The sequence below is a fragment of the Panthera leo genome, chromosome C1 (genome assembly GCF_018350215.1).
Source record: "Panthera leo isolate Ple1 chromosome C1, P.leo_Ple1_pat1.1, whole genome shotgun sequence".
Classification (NCBI taxonomy): Eukaryota; Metazoa; Chordata; class Mammalia; order Carnivora; family Felidae; genus Panthera; species Panthera leo.
In genome coordinates this window covers 80,712,204-80,737,450 of record NC_056686.1, presented here as the reverse complement: position 1 = coordinate 80,737,450, position 25,247 = coordinate 80,712,204, and the positions used below count along the sequence as shown (strand labels likewise).

Sequence of the window (25,247 nt, the reverse complement as noted above, 5' to 3'; positions counted from 1 at the left end):
TCAGTAAGTTCACAGGATACAAAATCAAAATACAGAAATCTGTTGCATTTCTATACACCAAAAACGAAGAGGCAGAAAGAGAAATTAACAAAATGATCTCACTATAACTGCACCCAAAATAATAAAACACATAGGAATAAACTTATCCAAGGAGGTGAAAGACCTATATTCTGAAAATTATAAAATATTAATGAAAGAAATTGAAGATGACATAAACAAATGGAAAGATATTCTATGTTCACAGATTGGGAGAACTAATATTGTTAAAATGTCCATACTACCCAAGCAATCTATAGATTTAATCCAATCCCTATCAAAATACCACCAGCATTTTTCACAGAACTAGAATAAATGACCCTAAAATTTGTATAGAACCACAAAACATCCCGAATGGCCAAAGCAACCTTAAAAAAGAAAAACAAAACTGTAGGTATCATCATCCCAGATCTCAAGATATACTACAAAGCTGTAGTAATCAGAACAGTATGGTACTGGCCCAAAAATAAACACAAAGATCAATGAAATCGAATAGAAAACCCAGAAATGAATCCATGCTTATATGCTCAATTAATCTTTGACAAGGGAGGCAAGAATATGCAATGGGAAAAAGATAGTCTCTTCAACTAATGGTGTTGGTAAAACTGGTCAGCTACATGTAAAAGAATGAAACTGAACCACTTTCTTATACACTACATAAAAACAAACCTGAAATAGATTAAAGACCTAAATGTAAGACCTGAAACCATAAAAATACTCAAAAAAGAATAGGTAATAATTTCTCTGACATCAATCATAGCAACATTTTTCTAGATATGTCTTCTGAGACAAAGGACACAAAAGCAAAAATAAACTATTGGGACTACATCAAAATAAAAAAGCTTCTGCACAGCAAAGGAAACAATCAATAAAACTAAACGACAGCCGACTGAATAGGAGAAGACATTTGCAAATGACATATCCAATAAAGGGTTAGTATCCAAAATATATAAAGAATTTATACAACTCAACACCAAGATAACAAATAATCCAATTAAAAAATGGGCAGAAGACATGAACAGACATTTCTTTAAAGAAGACATCCAGATGGCTAACAGACACATAAAAAGATACTCAACATCACTAACATCAAGAAAATGCAAATCAAAACCACAATCAGATACCACCTCACACCTGTCAGAATGGCCAAAATCAAAAAGACAAGAAAACCAGTGTTGATGAGGATGTGAAGAAAAAGGAACCCTGTGCACTGTTGGTGGGAATGCAAACTAGTGCAGCCTCTCTGAAAAACAGTATGGAGATTCTTCAAAAAATTATAGAACTACCATATGATCCAGTAATTCCACTAATGAGTATATACCCAAAGAAAACAAAAACACTAATTCAAGAAGATATATGCATCCCTATGTTTACTACAGCATTATTTACAATACCCAAGATATGGAAGCAGCCCAAGTGTCCATCAATAGACTCATGGATAGAGAAGAGGTGAGATAGATAGATAGACAGACAGATAGAAAAGTAGATAGATAGATAGATAGATAGATAGATAGATAGATACATAGATAGATAGATAGATAGATAGATAGATAGATAGATAGAGGAATGTTAGTTTGCCAGAAAAAAAGAATGAAATCTTGACATTTGCCACAACATAAATAGATCTAGAGGGCATAGTGTTATGTGAAATGTCCATCAGAAAAGACAAATACCATATGATTTTACTCATATGTGGAATTTAAGAAACAAAGCAAATGAACAAATAAAAAAATGTAAACAAACCAAAAAACAGACTCTTAACTACAGAGAACAAACTGATGGTTACCAGAGGGGAGGTGGGTGGGGAATGGGTGAAATAGGTGAGGAGGATTAAGAATACACTCGTGATGAGCACTGAGTAATATATAGAATTGTTTAAGATTTTTTTAATGTTTATTTATTTTTGAGAGAGAGAGAGAGACCAGAGAGTGAGTGGGGGAAGGGCAAAGAAAGAGGGAGACACAGAATCCAAAGCAGGCTCCAGACCCTGAGCTGTCAGCACAGAGCCTGATGCCGGGCTCGAACTCGTGAATTGTGAGATCATGACCTGATCCGAAGTCAGGCACTGAGCCAACTGAGCCACCCAGGCACCCATAGAATTGTTTAATCACTATATTGTATACCTGAAGCTAATATAACACTGTATGTCAACTATAGTGGAATAAAATTAAATTAATAGTTTTCTGTGAGATACAGAAAAAAAGCAATATGTAAAAGCAACATTTGAGGACTACAAAGGTGTACTGCTTGGGATCTGAATTCCACAGTTGTCACTCACTAGTTCAGAAATCTGGGAAATTTGATCTCTGTGTATTAGTTCTCTTATCTGCAAAATGGGGAAACTAATAGTTACTCTGTCATACAATGGCTGTGAAGATTTAATGACTCAGTCCATGGAAAGGGCTAAGAACAGTATCTGATGCAGAGGAAGTACTTGATAAATAATAACTACTATTTTGTTGTTATCGTTGTGTTGTTGCTATTATAAATTATTATTATTATTATTATTATTATTATTAACGAAAAAAGATGCAATAATCACTAAATACAATGGTTTCACCCACTATGGATTTTTTAAAGTTTATTTTTATTTATTTTGAGAGACAGAAAGAGAGCACACACAAGAGCAGGGGAGGATCAGAGAGAGAGGAAGAGAGAATCCCAAGCAGGCCTACACACTGCCAGTGCCAAGCCCAATAGTGGGCTCAAACTCAGACCGTGAGATCATGACCCAAGCCAATAACAAGAGTTGGACACTTAATCAACTGAGCCACTCAGGTGCCCCCACTATGTATTTTTAAATATCATGCTGTATCTTCATATAAACAAACTTGCAATAAATTATCTTTTTATGTGCTTATGGTGTATTCACTCAGCACTTGGTACGTTGTAAACACCCAGAGCAATGACTGCCCCTACTTCTGTAGCCCAAGCAGGCAGATCCAGGAAGCACTCTGAATGTGATTCAGATATCTATGCACTGAGAGAAGACCAAGCCCAGAAAAGTACACTGTTAAGTACTTCCATAATTTGTGAAAAGGCCAGACACAAGCATTTTGCTGAGACCAGAGAAAGCCAAACAAAGGAATATACAAGTGCAAGAGGCATATAATTTCAAAGTAAGGGACACTTTGAAAACTTTAAAGACTCACTTTCAGAAAGTCTGCATCAGCATATATATAACAGGGCAGCAATATTTCCCAAACAGTTCAAACAGGTGATTGATCGAAACAGATTTGTATGCCAACTCATCTAAGTTACATTAGAAACAGATGCCTTCTACAAGTTTTATTTACTTTTATTTATTTTTTTAATGTTTTTTAATTTTATTTTTTATTTTTTAAAATTTACATTCAAATTAGTTAGCATATAGTACAACAATGATTTCAGGAGTGGATTCCTTAGTGCCCCTTATCCATTTAGCCCATCCCCCTCCCACAACCCCTCCTGTAACCCTCAGTTTGTTCTCCATAGTTATGAGTCTCTTCTGTTTTGTCCCCCTCCCTGTTTTTATATTATTTTTGTTTCTCTTCCCTTATGTTCATCTGTTTTGTCTCTTAAAGTCCTCATATGAGTGAAGTCATATGGTATTTGTCTTTCTCTGACTAATTTCACTTAGCATAATACCCTCCAGTTCTATCCATGTAGTTGCAGATGGCAAGATTTCATTCTTTTTGATTGCTTAGTAATACTCTAGTGTGTGTGTGTGTGTGTGTGTGTGTGTGTGTGTGTGTATATATATATATATATATATATATATATATATATATACCACGTCTTCTTTATCCATTCATCTATTTATGGACATTTAGGCTCTTTCCATACTTTGGCTATTGTTGATAGTGCTGCTATAAACATTGGGGTGCATGTGCCCCTTCGAAACAGCACACCTGTATCCCTTGGATAAATACCTAGTAGTGCAATTGCTGGGTCATAGGGTAGTTCTATTTTTAGTTTTTTGAGGAACCTCCATACTGTTTTCCAGAGTGGCTGCACCAGCTTGCATTCCCAAGGTTTTATTTACTTTTAAAATACACTTAATGGTATTTCAATGGTTTCGTGAAACTTTGGTCTCACCAGCCATGATCAGCCACAGCACAATGAAGTCAAGTGAACAGCAGGGATTATTACTGCAATGGACAGTCTCTGGCCTCAAGGAATTTGCAGGGTAATGCATGAGCAGTGACAATCCAGCCCAAGATGTAGTCAAGAGCTGCACTGTATGGGTCAGTGGGACATTAAGAAATCACTAAGGGCTTAAGGAAATGGGATAAGTGCTCTTTCATGAAGGTGCTTCAAATGCTGACACGTCAGCCAGGTTTTGCTTTTTAGTTTTCACTAAACCTGCCCTCTACTTCTTCCTTTAATTGTCTCAGTCAATTCTTCCAGCCTTAGCTGGCTCTAAGTCCCCACATAAAGGCAGTTTGCTACTGGTGTAGAGAAATCACTTCAACTCTTTCACACATTTTCATAGACTCTCATCACTAAGAACTTAATTTTCATAAGTTCAATGACTTAGAATATTATCAGTTAAAACAATTCCCTTATGTTGTCTTTCCCAATCTTTTAATAAAGTATCCTTAACAATGCAAGGGGAAATCCAAACAGAAACTCAAGAAAATCTAGAAAATAATTACAATAAAAATACAACACATGGTAATCTATGGAAAATAGCTAAAACAGAATTCAGAGGGAAAATAATAGCCTCAAATACTTCACTGAAGACAAAAGGAAAAAGGGAAATGTGAAAATTATGCATTCAACTTTAAAAATACAATTTAAGCCTTTTAAAAGCAGAACAATGCAAATAATAAAAACAAGGAAAATGAACACATTTAAAGAGAAAAAAATTTAATTTTTGTACTTAAAAAAATTTTTTTAGGGGGCCTAGGTGGCTCAGTCGGTTAAATGTCCTACTTCGGCTCAGGTCATGATCTCGCGGTTTGTAAATTCGAGTCCCGCGACAGGCTCTGTGCTGACGGCTCGGAGCCTGAAGCCTGCTTCGGATTCTGTGTCTCCTTCTCTCTCTGCCCCTCCCCTGCTCACACTTTGCCTCTCTCTGTCTCTGTTTACTTATTTTTTGAGAGAGAGAGAGACAGACAGACAGAGCGTGAGCAGGGGAGGGACAGAGAGAGAGGGAGACACAGAATCCGAAGCAGTTCCAGGCTCCCAGCCGTCAGCACAGAGCCCAATGTGGGGCTCAAACTCACAAACCATGAGATCATGACCAGAGCCAACGTTGGACGCTTAACCAACTGAGCCACCCAGGTGCCCCTAAAGAGAAAAAAATTTTTTACTAGTTAAAAACACCAAAGCAGACAAACCATTATGAATTCTAACAAAACAGAGTAAAAGCAAATAAATATACATAGTAAGAAATAAAAGAAGAAAAATATCTCAGATCCAAAGACAATTTGAAGAATCAGAACAGACTATCCTTCCCAATTTCACATAATGCATAATTTTCTAGAAAAAAAATAACCTATATACCCTTGCTACAGATCACCTCTGTGGCATATTAATAAATAGTGGCACCAAATTCACCCAAAGCTAGAAGGTCCCTTGATTCATGTCTATCTCCAGTACGCAAACAAAAGCAGCTCCAGATGTCAAGCCTTCTCAAAATATATGGGAACCACAGATGAGCTTCAACAATATAGAACTACTGTGCTATTTTTCATTTGCCCTGCCAGACCCCTCTCTGCCCTTCTTCAGCCTAGTCTCTGCCCTGGGAGATCATGTGGATAGACCATATCAGCTGGTTCCCATGCCCTGTGGCTTGCACCCTGGTTGAGCTAATGTGGAGCACTTGTAAGAGATGGAAAGGAGGAGAGTGGTGGCTTTTTACCGAAGGAGTCTCTGATGGATGGTTTTGTCTGTCCACCATTCTAGGAGGCTGACTACCAAAACTTCCCTCCCTTCTTGGTACCTTTGGGTCTCAGCATTGTAACAGCTCAGATGCTGCCAAGATACTGAGTTATTACATCATTTCTTATGGTTTCTTCATACCCATATCATTGTATAAAATCCCTTGGTAAGTAAACCTCCTTTAATTATTTTATACTGAAGGTGCCATCTGTTTCCCATGAACATGGACAAACACATTGTCTTGATTGGGGAGCTTCTAAAACCATGTACAAGACAAATTCTATCCATAAAAATGCAAGTTATCGCCTCCCCGGCCAAGGCAGAGACCATTTACTCCTGGATCAAAAGCCACTAGATCTTCTCTAAAGAAACTGAACAGATGGGAATAGCAAATATTTACACCATGTTTTCTGATTTTCTTTTCTGAGAAAAGACCTTCTTATCCGGCATTCTGAAGCCAGGGGCTGTGAGGTGCTTCCCTCTGACCCATCATAAAGTAAATACTGCCATGCCCTGCCATGCTGGGTTCCCCTGAGAATTCTCATCCAGAGAAGAGACTTCAAGGAAAACATTCCTACTGCTATAATGGGAGAAGAAATCCAATCCTACTTTCTTATACATGAAGGGATAGCCATTGATGACCAGAAACTGAGGAGAACCAGAATTATGAAGGAGAAATGTAAAAACTGACTTCAAAAGTAAGTCAGGGAGGAGAAGCAATTTTTAAAAGTCTAATTCATGTAGACAAAAAGAGTAAAAAAGCTATCACACTCATAAAACAAAATCAGGGTGCTATGACAAAGGAATAAGTAGTGCAAATTACAAATTAAGATACTGGACATTTAAAATCATTCCCAAAATAAAATTATTAGGAGGAAACTAAAAAATAAAGTCAAAGAAATTTCCTAAACTTGAAGCAATAGACAAAGACACAAAAAATATTTCTCAAAAAGTTCAGAGTACCAACATCCAATTAATAAACATTCCATAAAGAGAAAATGAAAAAATTAAAAGGTAAGAAATTAATGAAGAAATAATATAAAAAAATTTCCCAGTGCTAAAGAAAGACATGTGTCTCTAGATTAAAAGTACAAACAAAATGCCTAGCATGATGAATTAAAGAAAAGAAAAGGGGGGAAAAAAAGAAACCTCTATCTAAACACACCGTTGTGAAATATCAAAACCCTGAATATAACAAAAAGACTTTAAAAGCTTCTACAGAGAAAAACAAGTTACCTGCAAGTTACCCAGGATGCCTTTTCATCAACACAGCAGATGCTAGAAGCCAATAGACCAATGCCTTCAAGATTCTCAGGGAAAATCATCTTAGACTGAGAGTTCTGTACCTAGCCAAATTATCAATTAAGTTTGAGGGCAAGTGAAGATATTTTAGTCATGTAAAGACTGAAAATTTTATCTTTCTTCAATATAATTTCACCTCAAAATGTCAGTTTGGGTTTTTATGAGGAACTTGATAGATACACTCTAACATTTTATAAGAAAGAATACACATCCATGAATAACTAAGTCGGCCTTAACAAAAGGAGATAAGAGGAGGTGAGAGTTTCCCTAAGGGAAACTATGAAACCATAGTAATCAAAATCATGTTGTATTCATGCAAGAAGAGACTAATAAGTGAACTGAACAGAACAGAAAGCATGGAGACATCTATTGCCTTCATTAGATGATGCTAGGGCAATTACTTCATTATACAGAAAACAATTGTTGATCCCTATTGAAAACTCCATTCAAAAATATGCTCCAGATGAATTAAAGGCTTAAAAATGAAAGAATAAACTGTAAACTTTTAAGGTAAAAATGTGGGAGAATATCTTCACTGTTTAAAGACTAGAAAGGAATTTTTGGGAGTTTTATTTAAAACTAAAGCTTAAACTAGGGCCCCTGGGTGGCTCAGTCAGTTGAGCATCTGACTTCAGCTCAGGTCATGATCTCACAGTTCATGAGTTCAAGCCCCACATCAGGTTCACTGCTGTCAGGACAGAGCCTGCTTTATATCCTCTGTCCTCCTTCTTTCTCTGCCCCTCCCCCACTTACACGCTTGCTCTCTCTCTCTCAAAAATAAACATTAAAAAAGACTAAAAAAAAAAAACTAAAGCATAAACTACCAAACTAAAAAGAAATTCATAATTTTTTACATTCAAATTTTAAATTTAAGCTCCACTTACCATTTGAAACCATTGACAAAATCAACAGACACATGTAAGACTGAGATCTATCTATGTCTAAACCAGTCACTATTTAGAATATTTAAGGAACATCTGCAAAATAACAAGAAAAAGAACAACAACCTCACTAAGCAAAATGGGAATATAAGAATAGGCAACTTGCAAAAGGGGAAACCCAAAAGACCAACAAATATATGAAAAGTTATTTTTTAAAAAACAGTAAACAGAGAAACTCAAATTAAAGTATATAGGAGATATCATTTCTATCAGGCTGACAAAAATTATGAAGTTGGTGAGAATGTAAAATGATGCCGACTTTCTGGCATACAAGCTGGCAGTCAAAATGATGTTACACCTGACTCAGCAATTCCCCTCCTGCATCTATATCTCCAAGCAATTCTCACTGGTCACCAGCGGTTCATATAGGAGGATGCTTGATGTAGATTTTCTGTAGAGTAAGAAACTGGAGGCAATCTAACTATCTATAACGAGAGAGAGGTTTTATGTTAACTATGCCAAAAGTACAAAACAAAATACCGTACAGCAGCCAGAAGCAATGGGTTAGATATACATAGCAACAAAGATTGCTCTACCAAATATAATGCTTAGTGGGGGGAAATGTAAGGAACAAAATTAAATATATAATTATGTCAGTAAGGATCTTCCCAGAAAGCAGTACTTAGGCCAAGTAGTTAAATAGAGGAAAATTAAGAATACGGAAAATTAAGAATATTTTAGAAGAGCTGAAAGAAAAGACAGAGGAGTATTAAGGCAAAGCACAAATCAACAACTGCTGGTGTGTGTTTTTTTCATTATCATTCCTCTGAGACTTTTTAGATAGATTTTCCCTAATCATCCCCTACCGTGATGCACCATGCATCTCTTTGTGCACAATACGTAAAAAAGTGAGATTCCCCTCTGCCAAGAACCACTGTAGCTTCCATGGAAGCAAAATTTCCCCCACTGAGATGCATGTGTTAGAGGAATAAAGGGAAAAGATGTTACTGGAGCTTAGAAGCCGGGGTCACCTGGTTGGTGCTGGCAGCGCAGCGGTGATACAGCCACTGTCCAAGTCACCATGAGGCCGAGGCCATGAGGCCAGGGTGGTATATTCCCTCCCTGTCCCTTCCTCCTTTCCTCTAATCTCACACGGGTGCCTTCCGTTAGTCAAACCCAGCCAGAAGCCAGTGACGTCTGGGAAATGCACGTTGCAGGTCATGCCCTGGTGTGTAATATAGAACCCAGCAAGAAAAATCAGGAAATGGATCTGAAGGGAAACAGACAAATGACCAGCACAGTAATACAATGCCATTTACTTAAATGGGGAAAAAAAAAAGTACGCAAACAAAAAAACACACATTTTCACAAGAACACATACATGCAAAAACATGCACATTGAGCACATTAAAATTGTTGCCTGAGTAGAAGAAGGGAAGTGCAAAGGGATTGGAGATAAAGATTGAAGGGATGTGAAAAACAAGAGAAAGATTATTTGGGGGAGAATTTCCTTAAGGAGAGGCTCCAGTGAAACAAGGAAACAAAAAGAACAGATGACTAGGAACCAGGAAACAACCGGACAATGCAAGAGAGCAGTATCTACGGCTCCCAAGATGGCGGTCGTGCAGCAAACCCAGGAAGCTACCATTCAGATTCCAGTAGAAGAACAGAGGGTGGCAGGAGGGAGGATTCCAGAAAAATTAGAATGAGCCCTCAATAGGATTGAAGGCAGCATTAATAATTTAAAAAAGAAACTAAAGCTATCTTAAGAGAAAACCATGCAAGAACAACAGAAAGGCAACAGAACTCTAGGAAAACAACAGAAGGTGCACACGGAAGTGAGGCTCCAACTACAAAGTAAAATGAATCATTTTTGAGCAATTCATGGAATGAAAGAAAGAAGAATCCATTTGCCTTTGATCTTAACGCTATGAAGAGTCTGCATTGCATGGCTTGGACTACAACACGGGGCTCACAGAGATCAAAGTATTATCCTAGCACACAGTGACCTGCCATCGTTGACTAATGCTGACCAACATTCACATGTATTCACAGTACAAGACGTAAACCTTGACTACCTTGACAAAGCAAACTTAAAAGAGGAGCAGCTAACAAAGGTGGACTGAGCAGGGCTGGGGAGGGGAAGAAGCGGGGAAGAAAGCACAAGAGAAAGGTATCTGTTGTATGAAGTGGCGAATCAAAAGCCACTACCAAATCTGACTGAACAGGAGCTGAAGGTGCAAGCATGTTGTTAACAGTTATGATGGTAATTAGTGGAAGAAATAAAAATAACGACCACATTGAGAATCTAACTCTGAGAACAGAAGAGAAGGAGTAAGGGGCAGAAAAAAAGTGAATTAAATCATCATCCTTTACTTCTGACATCACTAGGTGTCACCTAAAATTGACCAAACAAGAAATAAAAGCGAAAGGCCTTATCTAAAATATGGCAAAAACCACGCACGGAGAGGAGGAGGAAGAGGAAGGGGAGGATGAGGAGAAGAGGAAGAGTTTGCCTCTGGAGAGTGATACCTTATCAGGGTAGGAAGGAATAGAATTGCAGGCTTGTTTTCACGATAAAACAATCAACTATAGTTCAGTTGTTACCATGTGCACATAACAGTTTTGCAAGACAAATAAAAATTTTGAAAATCTTCAGTGCAATTCAGCTTTGCTCAATAAACTTTTATTGAGAGTCTATTCCTGACAAAGAAGAATAAAATTCCTCTTGCAGCAAAAAGCCCAAACTTTCTACTTGCATAAAAGGCCCCGTGTGATGTGACCCAAAGAACCTATCCAACATCATTTCTGTTCTCAGAGCATCTTCTCCCCCTGCATCAAGGTACTGGTAAGACTCCAAACCTGAGATGCCTTTTCCTTCCTGCTCACCTTCATACATACACGCTCCCTCTGCCTTGAATGACTTCCTGCCTGTGTCTTTCTGGCCACCCCAAGACCCTAGCTAGCAATTCCATCCTTGTCAGGCCTTCACCCCTCAGGGAGGAGTGATCCTGCTTCTCCAATCCATCAGCTATAGGACTTCCCACAAAGCCTACAATGATTTACTTTATCATGCCTCCTTTTCTTTTTTTTTTATTTTTTAAAGTGTTTTTTTTTTTTAATTTTGATTTATTTTTGAGAGAGAGAGAGAGAGACAGAGTGCGAGTGGGGAAGGAACAGAGAGACAGGGACAACAGAATCTGAAGCAGGCTCCAGGCTGTCAGCACAGAGCCTAACGCGGGCTCGAACTCACAAACTGTGAGATCATGACCTGAGCCGAAGTCAGACGCTCAACTGACTGAGCCACCCAGGCGCCCTTTCTTTTCTTTTTTAATGTTCATTTATTTATTTAGAGAGAGCACGAAAAAGCACAAGTGAGGGGACGGGCAGAGAGGGAGGGAGAGAGAGAATCCCAAGCAGGTTCCACACTAACGCAGGGCTCGACCCCACGAACTGTGAGGTCATGATCTGAGCCAAAATCAAGAGTCAGGTGCCCAGCCAACTAAGCCACCCAGGTGGCCCCATCATGTCTCCTTCTCTAAACATTGAGATTTTATTCATCTTTGTATCCACAGCAGCAATTAAAATGCCTGGCACATAATACATGTTCAACAAATGCTGATTTAGTGACCACTTCCATAAATGAATAATGAATGGAAACAATGAAATATTTTGGATAAATTAATTGTGTGGCATTTTATATTGATTTTGTATTACATATATGTTACTAGGCATGAATAGTCCCCAGATAAAAATTTTTATGATATATATTTACTTTTTATATTCATGTATATTTATTTATAGCCCTCCTCTTCCCAAAAGATTTGAGAGAGGCCAAGCTAAATAAATAACCTTTTTATTCATACCCGTTTTAAATCAACTTAACATTTAATCAATTTAATCATTTACCCATTTAGCTGGATGTTTTCAGGTTAAGATTTTCCATATCTTCCCTAGCAAGAAAACCTTGTATTGCCAGGTTTCAATTTGTTTCAGAAGCAAACAGTCAGAATTTTTTTTTAAGCCTGTAATACTGAAATTTCCTTTTATGCTAATTCTTTTAGGGCAAAGGTCTAAATAGGAACCAAAATACTAGACAGCTCTATCTGCCCTCTTGCTGGACAAGGGAGGGACACCTTCTCCTCTGGACTCTAATTCTCTCTCTGCGTGGCACATCTTTTTCACAGCACTGAGCAGCTTGAAATGATGGCTTCAGGAGGGGGATGGGGAACAGATGTCATTCATTGACTCTGGTAATGAGATTTCATATTCCGTCAAAATCCTGAATAGGACAGGAGAGGTCTCATTAGTGGTTTCATGACTGAACAGGTGTAGAGGTCCTATGCACACAGCAGGTAGAGAGAGGCCATTTCAATTCCATGTGTGGATGTATCCGGGAAATTGGAAAGAGAAAAAGTCCTCTACCACAACTGCCACCTCAGGAAAATTACAGCTTTCAGAAGCCAAAACAATACACTTTCAGACCACTGGTTACAGACCTCATCCAGGGGCCAGAGAAATGCCTGAAGGCAGGAGGTGGGTGATAATTAGAATTAATAATTCCATACAAAGGAGGTCACCTCCTTAATTCTTTAGTTCCATATGGCATGTCATAAAATTTTAGTGCTCTTTAGCCAACAAAGTAATAACCCTCGTAAGGCCACCAGTCAAAAAATGGGACTGCAGGGTAGACTGAAATCCTCTCTCCAAAACTAATGACAGAAACCCCTTTAGAAGACAGGCTACCTTGGAAGCAGTGTGTGGATAAAATGTTCCAGGCACAGAGAAGCTTGTCTGGCAATCTGGCAGCTGCATCCTGGACAAGTATCTTGCTTTCACTGGGGGTAATCAATGACTGACCCCACCGCCTATTTGCTGAAAGGCAACCACACACCATCCAAGAATCCTGTGATCCACAGGCTACATCCCCACTGGGACCTGCTAGGGGGCGGCCTCGCAGCACCTAAGATGTTGACAATAGCTCAGCCTGGGGAACACGAAATCATCTGAGTCATCTGAGACCTTCAAACTGTGGCAAATTCCGAAGGCCTTTCTACCTAAATGCCCGAGGTCTTTCCTCAGTGGCCACATACCCTGCAATGCTGCCAGGTGCTGCCCTCTCCAGTTTATTGTTCTTCTATCCACTGCACTGAAGTCAGCTCCATAGTGAACTCTCACTTCTCAGAAGAGCTTAAGGGTAGGCCGACTTCAATTATAATATGTATATGTTTAAAATCATTTTGTTATGTTCCCTGTTGGTTAAAATTCAGCAGTCTTGCTCTATTAAACAGATCTGGTTTCTCCAACTTTTTGAACAAATAGGTTATATATTTATGCTGAAACTACCATGTGCTGGTCACCATGTGGGACACTCGATAGGAGTTGTCTCATCCATCCTCATATCAACATTATAAAGTGCTGAAGCGTTAAAAAGTGAAGTCATGGGATCAGGGTCACAGGCTAGTAAGTGGTTAAGGTACAAAAAAAGAAAGAAAATGCCAGTCTCTGGCACCCAAGTCTACATTCTTTTCACAGTATCGTGTTGCCTCTTGTGGTCACAGAGAAGTGGCTCAAAAAATGTTGAATAAAGACCAAATATTGTCAAGTAAAGCTCTCATCGGACCTGTTTTAATAAATGACTAAGAACCATTTATAGTAATTACAAACACATGGTTGCCATTTAAGTGGCTTGGTAAATACTAGAAAATGATTCACTGCCTTAAACAGACTCAGTGTGACCTCCATAAACTGATTTACACCCTCGGTGCTACCTTTTACCCGAAGTGGTATAGAAGGTAAATTTCAACCCAGACCATGCTCACATGATCTCAAGGTCTATATTGCTTAAGTAGTAATTGTGTCTTTCATGGGGGTATTACTTTGCACTTGTTAGTGTATTATTTCTCAGGAAATGAAATCTCTGGTCAGTTTATGTATGTGGTCTGATTTCCCAAATTTCTGAGAGCATGCACCACTATATATTTTTTTTTCCTTTAGGACCTCTGTTCACCCTTTCCTCACTCACTACTGCACCAGGACTACGTGGAGCCCTGAGCAAACTAGATGCCCTCAATATACTGTCAACTAAATGTAAGTCTTGTTTTGGAGTTAGCATATTACAAAAGCAAACAAGACAGTATAATTTAACGTAAGAATGTACCACTGTGGTTTGGGATATTGAGAGTGGGGGTTATGCATATGTGGGGAAAGAGGGTCTATAGAAACTCTCTATACATTCTGCTCAATGTTTTCTGTGAAACTAAAACTTCTCTAAAAAATAGATTTATAGGGGGTTCCGGAAGATGGCGGCGTAGGAGGACGCGGGGCTCACAGCGCGTCCTGCCGATCACTTAGATTCCACCTACACCTGCCTAAAGAACCCAGAAAACCGCCAGAGGATTAGCAGAAGGGAGTCTCCGGAGTCAAGCGCAGACTAGAGGCCCACGGAAGAGGGTAGGAAGGGCGGCGAGGCGGTGCGCGCTCCACGGACTGGCGGGAGGGAGCCGGGGTGGAGGGGCGGCTCGCCGGCCAAGCAGAGCCCCCGAGTCTGGCTGGCAAAAGCGGAGGGGCCGGACAGACTGTGTTCCGACAGCAAGCGCGACTTAGCGTCTGGGAGGTCATAAGTTAACAGCTCTGCTCGGAAAGCGGGAAGGCTGGAGGACAAAGGGAGGGAGAGCTGCTGAGCCCCCGGACGGCAGAGCTCAGCTTGGCGGGGAACAAAGGCGCCAGCGCCATCTCCCCCGCCCATCCCCCAGCCAAAATCCCAAAGGGAACCAGTTCCTGCCAGAGAACTTGCTCGCTCCGCGCACACACCCAACTCTGTGCTTCTGCGGAGCCAAACCTCCGGCAGCGGATCTGACTCCCTCCCGCTGCCACAGGGCTCCTCCTGAAGTGGATCACCTAAGGAGAAGCGAGCTAAGCCTGCCCCTCCAGCCCCCGTGCACCTTGCCTACCCACCCCAGCTAATACGCCAGATCCCCAGCAACACAAGCCTGGCAGTGTGCAAGTAGCCCAGACGGGACACGCCACCCCACAGTGAATCCCGCCCCTAGGAGAGGGGAAGAGAAGGCACACACCAGTCTGACTGTGGCCCCAGCAGTGGGCTGGGGGCAGACATCGGGTCGGACTGCGGCCCCGCCCACTAACTCCAGTTATACACCACAGCACAGGGGAAGTGCCCTGCAGGTCCTCACCACGCCAGGGACTCTCCAAAATGACCAAACGGAAGAATTCCCCTCAGAAGAATCTCCAGGAAATAACAACAGCTAATGAACTGATCAAAAAGGATTTAAATAATATAACAGAAAGTGAATTTAGAATAATAGTCATAAAATTAATCGCTGGGCTTGAAAACAGTATACAGGACAGCAGAGAATCTCTTGCCACAAAGATCGAGGGACTAAGGAACAGTCACGAGGAGTTGAAAAACGCTTTAAACGAATTGCAAAACAAAATGGAATCCACGATGGCTCGGCTTGAAGAGGCAGAGGAGAGAATAGGTGAACTAGAAGATAAAGTTATGGAGAAAGAGGAAGCTGAAAGAAAGAGAGATAAAAAAATCCAGGAGTATGAGGGGAAAATTAGAGAACTAAGTGATACACTAAAAAAAAATAATATACGCATAATTGGTATCCCAGAGGAGGAAGAGAGAGGGAAGGGTGCTGAAGGGGTACTTGAACAAATTATAGCTGAGAACTTCCCTGAACTGGGGAAGGAAAAAGGCATTGAAATCCAAGAGGCACAGAGAACTCCCTTCAGACGTAACTTGAATCGATCTTCTGCACGACATATCATAGTGAAACTGGCAAAATACAAGGATAAAGAGAAAATTCTGAAAGCAGCAAGGGATAAACGTGCCCTCACATATAAAGGGAGACCTATAAGACTCGTGACTGATCTCTCCTTTGAAACTTGGCAGGCCAGAAAGGCTTGGCACGATATCTACAGTGTGCTAAACAGAAAAAATATGCAGCCGAGAATCCTTTATCCAGCAAGTCTGTCATTTAGAATAGAAGGAGAGATAAAGGTCTTCCCAAACAAACAAAAACTGAAGGAATTTGTCACCACGAAACCAGCCCTACAAGAGATCCTAAGGGGGATCCTGTGAGACAAAGTACCAGAGACATCACTACAAGCATAAAACATACAGACATCACAATGACTCTAAACCCATATCTTTCTATAATAACACTGAATGTAAATGGATTAAATGCGCCAACTAAAAGACATAGGGTATCAGAATGGATAAAAAAACAAGACCCATCTATTTGCTGTCTACAAGAGACTCATTTTAGATCTGAGGACACCTTTAGATTGAGAGTGAGGGGATGGAGAACTATTTATCATGCTCCTGGAAGCCAAAAGAAAGCTGGAGTAGCCATACTTATATCAGACAAACTAGACTTTAAATTAAAGGCTGTAACAAGAGATGAAGAAGGGCATTATATAATAATCACAGGGTCTATCCACCAGGAAGAGCTAACTATTATAAATGTCTATGCGCCAAATACCCGAGCCCCCAGATATATAAAACAATTACTCATAAACATAAGCAACCTTATTGATAAGAATGTGGTCATTGCAGGGGACTTTAACACCCCACTTACAGAAATGGATAGATCATCTAGACACACAGTCAATAAAGAAACAAGGGCCCTGAATGATACATTGGATCAGATGGACTTGACAGATATATTTAGAACTCTGCATCCCAAAGCAACAGAATATACTTTCTTCTCGAGTGCACATGGAACATTCTCCAAGATAGATCATATACTGGGTCACAAAACAGCCCTTCATAAGTTTACAAGAATCGAAATTATACCATGCATACTTTCAGACCACAATGCTATGAAGCTTGAAATCAACCACAGGAAAAAGTCTGGAAAACCTCCAAAAGCATGGAGGTTAAAGAACACCCTACTAACGAATGAGTGGGTCAACCAGGCAATTAGAGAAGAAATTAAAACATATATGGAAACAAACGAAAATGAAAATACAACAATCCAAACGCTTTGGGATGCAGCGAAGGCAGTCCTGAGAGGAAAATACATTGCAATCCAGGCCTATCTCAAGAAACAAGAAAAATCCCAAATACAAAATCTAACAGCACACCTAAAGGAAATAGAAGCAGAACAGCAAAGGCAGCCTAAACCCAGCAGAAGAAGAGAAATAATAAAGATCAGAGCAGAAATAAACAATATAGAATCTAAAAAAACTGTAGAGCAGATCAACGAAACCAAGAGTTGGTTTTTTGAAAAAATAAACAAAATTGACAAACCTCTAGCCAGGCTTCTCAAAAAGAAAAGGGAGATGACCCAAATAGATAAAATCATGAATGAAAATGGAATGATTACAACCAATCCCTCAGAGATACAAACAATTATCAGGGAATACTATGAAAAATTATATGCCAGCAAATTGGACAACCTGGAAGAAATGGACAAATTTCTAAACACCCACACTCTTCCAAAACTCAATCAGGAGGAAATAGAAAGCTTGAACAGACCCATAACCAGCAAAGAAATTGAATCGGTTATCAAAAATCTCCCAACAAATAAGAGTCCAGGACCAGATGGCTTCCCAGGGGAGTTCTACCAGACATTTAAAGCAGAGATAATACCTATCCTTCTCAAGCTATTCCAAGAAATAGAAAGGGAAGGAAAACTTCCAGACTCATTCTATGAAGCCAGTATTACTTTGATTCCTAAACCAGACAGAGACCCAGTAAAAAAAGAGAACTACAGGCCAATATCCCTGATGAATATGGATGCAAAAATTCTTAATAAGATACTAGAAAATCGAATTCAACAGCATATAAAAAGAATTATTCACCATGATCAAGTGGGATTCATTCCTGGGATGCAGGGCTGGTTCAACATTCGCAAATCGATCAACGTGATACATCACATTAACAAAAAAAAAGAGAAGAACCATATGATCCTGTCAATCGATGCAGAAAAGGCCTTTGACAAAATCCAGCACCCTTTCTTAATAAAAACCCTTGAGAAAGTCGGGATAGAAGGAACATACTTAAAGATCATAAAGGCCATTTATGAAAAGCCCACAGCTAACATCATCCTCAACGGGGAAAAACTGAGAGCTTTTTCCCTGAGATCAGGAACACGACAGGGATGCCCATTGTCACCGCTGCTGTTTAATATAGTGCTGGAAGTTCTAGCATCAGCAATCAGACAACAAAAGGAAATCAAAGGCATCAAAATTGGCAAAGATGAAGTCAAGCTTTCGCTTTTTGCAGATGACATGATATTATACATGGAAAATCCGATAGACTCCACCAAAAGTCTGCTAGAACTGATACATGAATTCAGCAAAGTTGCAGGATACAAAATCAATGTGCAGAAATCAGTTGCATTCTTATACACTAACAATGAAGCAACAGAAAGACAAATGAAGAAACTGATCCCATTCACAATTGCACCAAGAAGCATAAAATACCTAGGAATAAATCTAACCAAAGATGTAAAAGATCTGTATGCTGAAAACTATAGAAAGCTTATGCAGGTAATTGAAGAAGATATAAAGAAATGGAAAGACATTCCCTGCTCATGGATTGGAAGAATAAATATTGTCAAAATGTCAATACTACCCAAAGCTATCTACACATTCAATGCAATCCCAATCAAAATTGCACCAGCATTCTTCTCGAAACTAGAACAAGCAATCCTAAAATTCATATGGAACCACAAAAGGCCCCGAATAGCCAAAGTAATTTTGAAGAAGAAGACCAAAGCAGGAGGCATCACAATCCCAGACTTTAGCCTCTACTACAAAGCTGTCATCATCAAGACAGCATGGTATTGGCATAAAAACAGACACATAGACCAATGGAATAGAATAGAAACCCCAGAACTAGACCCACAAACGTATGGCCAACTCATCTTTGACAAAGCAGGAAAGAACATCCAATGGAAAAAAGACAGTCTCTTTAACAAATGGTGCTGGGAGAACTGGACAGCAACATGCAGAAGGTTGAAACTAGACCACTTTCTCACACCATTCACAAAAATAAACTCAAAATGGATAAAGGACCTGAATGTGAGACAGGAAACCATCAAAACCTTAGAGGAGAAAGCAGGAAAAGACCTCTCTGACCTCAGCCGTAGCAATCTCTTACTCGGCACATCCCCAAAGGCAAGGGAATTAAAAGCAAAAGTGAATTACTGGGACCTTATGAAGATAAAAAGCTTCTGCACAGCAAAGGAAACAACCAACAAAACTAAAAGGCAACCAACGGAATGGGAAAAGATATTTGCAAATGACACATTGGACAAAGGGCTAGTATCCAAAATCTATAAAGAGCTCATCAAACTCCACACCCGAAAAACAAATAACCCAGTGAAGAAATGGGCAGAAAACATGAATAGACACTTCTCTAAAGAAGACATCCGGATGGCCAACAGGCACATGAAAAGATGTTCAACGTCACTCCTTATCAGGGAAATACAAATCAAAACCACACTCAGATACCACCTCACGCCAGTCAGAGTGGCCAAAATGAAGAAATCAGGAGACTATAGATGCTGGAGAGGATGTGGAGAAACAGGAACCCTCTTGCACTGTTGGTGGGAATGCAAATTGGTGCAGCCGCTCTGGAAAGCAGTGTGGAGGTTCCTCAGAAAATTAAAAATAGACCTACCCTATGACCCAGCAATAGCACTGCTAGGAATTTATCCAAGGGATACAGGAGTACTGATGCATAGGGGCACCTGTACCCCAATGTTTATAGCGGCACTCTCAACAATAGCCAAATTATGGAAAGAGCCTAAATGTCCATCAACTGATGAATGGATAAAGAAATTGTGGTTTATATACACAATGGAATACTACGTGGCAATGAGAAAAAATGAAATATGGCCTTTTGTAGCAACATGGATGGAACTGGAGAGTGTGATGCTAAGTGAAATAAGCCATACAGAGAAAGACAGATACCATATGGTTTCACTCTTATGTGGATCCTGAGAAACATAACAGAAACCCATGGGGGAGGGGAAGGAAAAAAAAAAAAAAAAAAAAAGAGGTTAGAGTGGGAGAGAGCCAAAGCATTAGAGACTGTTAAAAACTGAGAACAAATTGAGGGTTGATGGGGGGTGGGAGGGAGGGCAGGGTGGGTGATGGGTATTGAGGAGGGCACCTTTTGGGATGAGCACTGGGTGTTGTATGGAAACCAATTTGACAGTAAATTTCATATATTAAAAAAAAAAAATAGATTTATATATATAGAGAGAGTCTGATATATATACATATATATGCATATACACACACATATACACACCTTATATATATATATCTTGTTATAATATATATACCTTTTATACATATACCTTATATATATATAACATGTGTGTATGTGTGTATATATACATAAATATACATATATACATATATATGTATGTACTTTACTATAGATATATCAACTATCTATCTTACTATAATACATGGACATACAGAGAAACCAAGAAAGTCCGTACCTATCTCATTTACATTTAATTTCTGAGCAGAGCATTTCCAACTCATTGTTCCTCACCCATGCTAGATGGAGGTAGTCTTAGCCCCTCCTTGGAGGAACCAGTTTATGCATTGTAAGATAATCCTATGTGGACTGGACATTAGGAGGAGCAGCCACTTTCTAGAAGGCTGGCATTAACTCTTTCCATTTTTGAATGTGCTTAAACCACCCAACCAAGGTGGCTGGTCTATAGAGTTTAACAGTTCAAAGACGGTCATGAAAGGTGGAGTGAGTAGGGAGTTAAGGGTCAGGCTCTACAAAATACAGACAAGCATGCACAGTCTAGTGTATGTAAATGCTTCAATTTATATTTTATAACATGAGGGAATATATACTCATAGCTGTTCATACGTGCATTAAGAAAACTCCAAGTGATTAGAAAGAAACTAGTAAGAGGACTTAAACGGTTTGGAGGGGTTGGGAGTGGCAGATAGATAAAGGATGGAAAAATGATCTTCACGTTCAGGTTTTTGAGCCAGTGAGTGCAATTTTAATCATTTAAAAATCTATATGAATCCAACACACAACATGGTCCAAGGTCTGGATTCAATCTATATGGAGTCCAATCCCCACTTAAAAATAGTGTGACCTTGGACAATTATTTAACTTCACCAAGTCACCATTTCATCTATAAAATGAAGGTAATATACCTAATTTATAGAGCTACTTTGAAGGCTTGATTACATAATCCCTGTATCATGTGTACCACCTAGGAACTTCTCAATAAATGTTACCTATTAACATTTTATCATTGTTATTGATATTAGTATTTAAGAAACTTACTGAATATTACAGAGTCCAGGAAAATTGAAAATTGATGAAAGAACTTTCTTTTAGACTCAAGTTATTGATATATCCTTCCAGGAATCCTCCTCTATTGAGGAAATAATTGAGTGTTTTCCTTGTAATCTCCAGAATCTGACCAGTGGGACAGATACACTCTCTGAAAAAGCCATAAGGGGCGCCTGGGTGGCTCAGTTGGTTAAGCGTCCGACTTCGGCTCAGGTCACGATCTCACGATCCGTGAGTTTGAGCCCCACGTCGGACTCTGTGCTGACTGCTCAGAGCCTGGAGCTTGTTTCAGATTCTGTGTCTCCCTCTCTCTCTGAGCCTCCCCCGTTCATGCTCTGTCTCTCTCTGTCTCAAAAATAAATAAACATTAGAAAACAAATTTAAAAAAAAAAAAGGAAAAAGCCATAGTATTACACATTCTAGTAACGATATTAATAATACCAATTTCTTAAGAATAATTTATAAAATTTCCAAAATTTCATTTTACATCTGTGAAAAAATATCTACTTCGTTGTCTTCTCCTTAAGAGATATTACGGCAAAAAATAACAAAAGAAACAAAACATGGTTTTTGAGAGGTGAAGGAAACCTATCAGGTTTTGCCAAGAGAGAACTGAGGCAATAGAAAAATATCTCTCTGAACGTTAGATTAATAGGGCTCTTTATCTGAGATAAAATGTTTGTTTATGCGAACAACTAACCAATCAAACAAACAGAAACACAATACAGTAGAGAATAAGCAAAATTGGCTAACTCTGTGAAATTCTGTAAGGATATTGAACATAGCATATTAGATCAAGTGCTCAAATGAACTATTCGTAGTTAGAAGTTTCTTCATTACTTTTTTTAAAACTCCATATGGTATTCTTCTTTTACTTAATAACATGTATTATGTACTTAAATGTCCCCAAATTAGTCATATTTTGTGAAAAGGTAAATTCACAATCATGTCACTTCGACATGGAGATGTCCAGTTATAAGTGACTAAGGCAACCAAACCTGCTGGCCAGTGCTAGCTGCCATCCTTTTGCCTTTTCTCACCTGGTCAAGTCAGACCGAGGTGAGTCAAATGTGTCAGGAAACTATTTTAAATCTTCCTAACAGATGCCTGCAATGCCATTTCCTCTCAACACACTTTAAATAAATGGCATCGACCCTAACCTACAATCTGATGTACGGTAGCACACACACAAGAAGGAAAGAAACGGATGATCGGGTTGCCCAAATATTACCAGATAAATGATTCAATTTTGCATAATAGATTATGTTCCAGAAAACCTTTCAGGTGTGATACTGTTTATCTCACCTGAAGAATCACCCCAAATAAATAAAGGTATGTACATACATGTAAGTAAATGAATAATATCACTGAATGAGTCAAAACAATGGTGGTTACGCCTAGACTTTATTTTACTAAATATCACGAATAAATTTTCAATCCATGCAATGATAAACTTGTAGCCACTGTCTTATTAAAAACATCTGAGCCACAAGAGGTCAGCCCATAGAACTGTTAGGAAAATTTTCAACAGCTCTCAGTTCCCTGGAGGCACACTTTGAGAACAAGCTTAGGCTGGCTTTTCTGGCTGTTTTCCAATTCGTTTATAAGATTAGTCTTATTATTTGATGACAATTTTTTCTAACCACCTGATTGGCATTCTAATAATCTTTTCTTGGAACAATCAAGTTTTATAATTTTTTTAATATAAAATGATTTAATTCCAGAGGTTCTGATCAAATTATACAGAATTCTAATTAACTAGTAATCAAATTGTACAGTAGGCAATGTTTAAGTTACAGTATGGAATATTAGTAATACTTTGTAGTAAGAGCCCCTCTCTAGGGACTTAGCAAGCCTTGTTGGGCTTGCTCAAAGTTCTCACAACAGGATCCAAAGTTACTGAAAAGAAATGAAAGCACCAGTCTGGGTAAAGGATGTAGCAAATGAGGCCAAAGATAAATATTATTTGCTTTGATGTAGGCAGGAATTTTTTAGGAAAAAAAATATGAAGCTAAGAAATAAGACTATTTACTCCTGGGCTTGTCCTCACCTCCTTCCTAACCCAAAACACCAAAAAGTAAAACACTTTGTTTGCAAGCAGGAGTTAAAATTATTTGGGGTCATGTCTCTATAGGTCGCATTCAGTTCAGGTCAACTGAATGCACTGAATACCATGTATTTGCAAGGCACTGATAAATAAATAAATAAATAAATAAATAAATAAATAAATAAAGTAAGTGACCCTTCGACATTGATTCATTAAGAAATTGTCCAAGGGCATACTTTCCAGTCTTCTCTCTTCTCTGGCCCCCTCTTAGGCTCTATTTCATTAAGACCTTGCTGTGACACAGCTACCATCACCCATACCTCACTGTCCAGATTTATGTTATCTCTAGGCTTAAAATGAAGGTTAAACTTTTTAAAGGGTCGATGGAAATTTATGAGGAAATATCTAGTTTCTCAGGAAAAATGTTGTAAATTACAACAGGAAAAATGTTGTAATTCATCGAAATCTGTACAAATCAAATGAAGTCATTACAAATGACCCTGATCTTCCTCAAATGCTGCCATATTAACAGCAACTAGCACATAAATTTTGATAAATCCAATCTCACAGCTCATCTTTCACCAAAACTGCGACCAATTAAAACCAGTCTGTGTTCTTACAATAATGGTCAGAACTAGACCTAATTTAGGCACCTGAGCACTCTTTATAGAGTATGAAGACATTTGCCTTCCTACACTGATGGAACTCAACACTCCAGTGCCTCAACTTCACTCTCTGGGCTTAAGGAGGGTTTCCACAGTCTCCTGAGGGAACTTTTAAACTCCAAACACCTTTCCAAAGTCTGCCCAAATCTGACCTCACTTAGGAGACCACATTGTGAATGACAGCTATACCCCTTAGTGGGAGTTCAACTCTGGTTATCAAAGAGGGGGGAAAATGCCATACTTCTCTTCTTCCAAAGAGTAAATAAATAAAACACCAAATGATCCCTTAACCTTATGCTCACGGTAGAAAACACGGGAAAAAAATAAAACCTCAAACTCAGAGACCCATAGCTGTAAACCTTCTTCCAACTCTCATCGGTGAGGTGAAGAACTCAGAAATGAGCAGCACTTCACAAGAGCATATTGATTTTCAATAAAGCCATTTACACCTTTTTGCTTGGACTACAAGTAGCATGCTGTTTTCCCAAAGTCTCTGCCACTGAATTAAAAAGTGTGGACAATGTCCTCACTGGCTATACAAAGTTGTCTTTGGAAATACTCTGGATGAGAAGAATGTTCCAACCTTGACCAGAGACGAAAAGGGATACAAACCGGGGAAAATGACTTTTGATATTTTTCCCTGACTGGGTTAATTACTTGGAAAAGAAAAAAGAATACCCAGTCCTCCAGAACAAAAAGGCATTTGTTTGAAATATAGCATAGCTCATATTGGCTTTGCACCAGCGAGCCTTCCAACAGACAGAACACAGGAAATTAAGAAGAGACTGCCTTGGGAAAATATTTTACATCCTAGGTGAATGGTGATATTTCTTATTGCAGTCCTCCAGAGTAACACCTCAGTGTCCATTGAAAAATGAGAGATTTTTTTATGAAGAAATTAAACTGAAGACAGAGCTAATATGATTCCCTGTGTTGCTGGCTTACCTTCTGTCTTACTGTGGTTTTGATGCCACAAGCCATTGACCCTCCAATATAAAAAAATAATAATAATAATGACTAGAAGGAGGAAAATATTACAATACAAAGATAGAAAGAAAAAAGAAGAAACACAATACTGATCTGCTGATGGTTGTCCACTAAGATCCACTATGTTCCTCCCTTTATGT

The 25,247-nt window shown here is 39.0% G+C and overlaps 1 long non-coding RNA gene across 3 annotated transcripts in view; it reads right to left on the bottom strand.

Moving 5' to 3' along the window:
- LOC122228094 overlaps positions 1–25,247 on the bottom strand; it is a 70,648-nt gene that overhangs the window by 28,354 nt on the left and 17,047 nt on the right. The gene's annotated exons all lie outside the window — the stretch shown is intronic.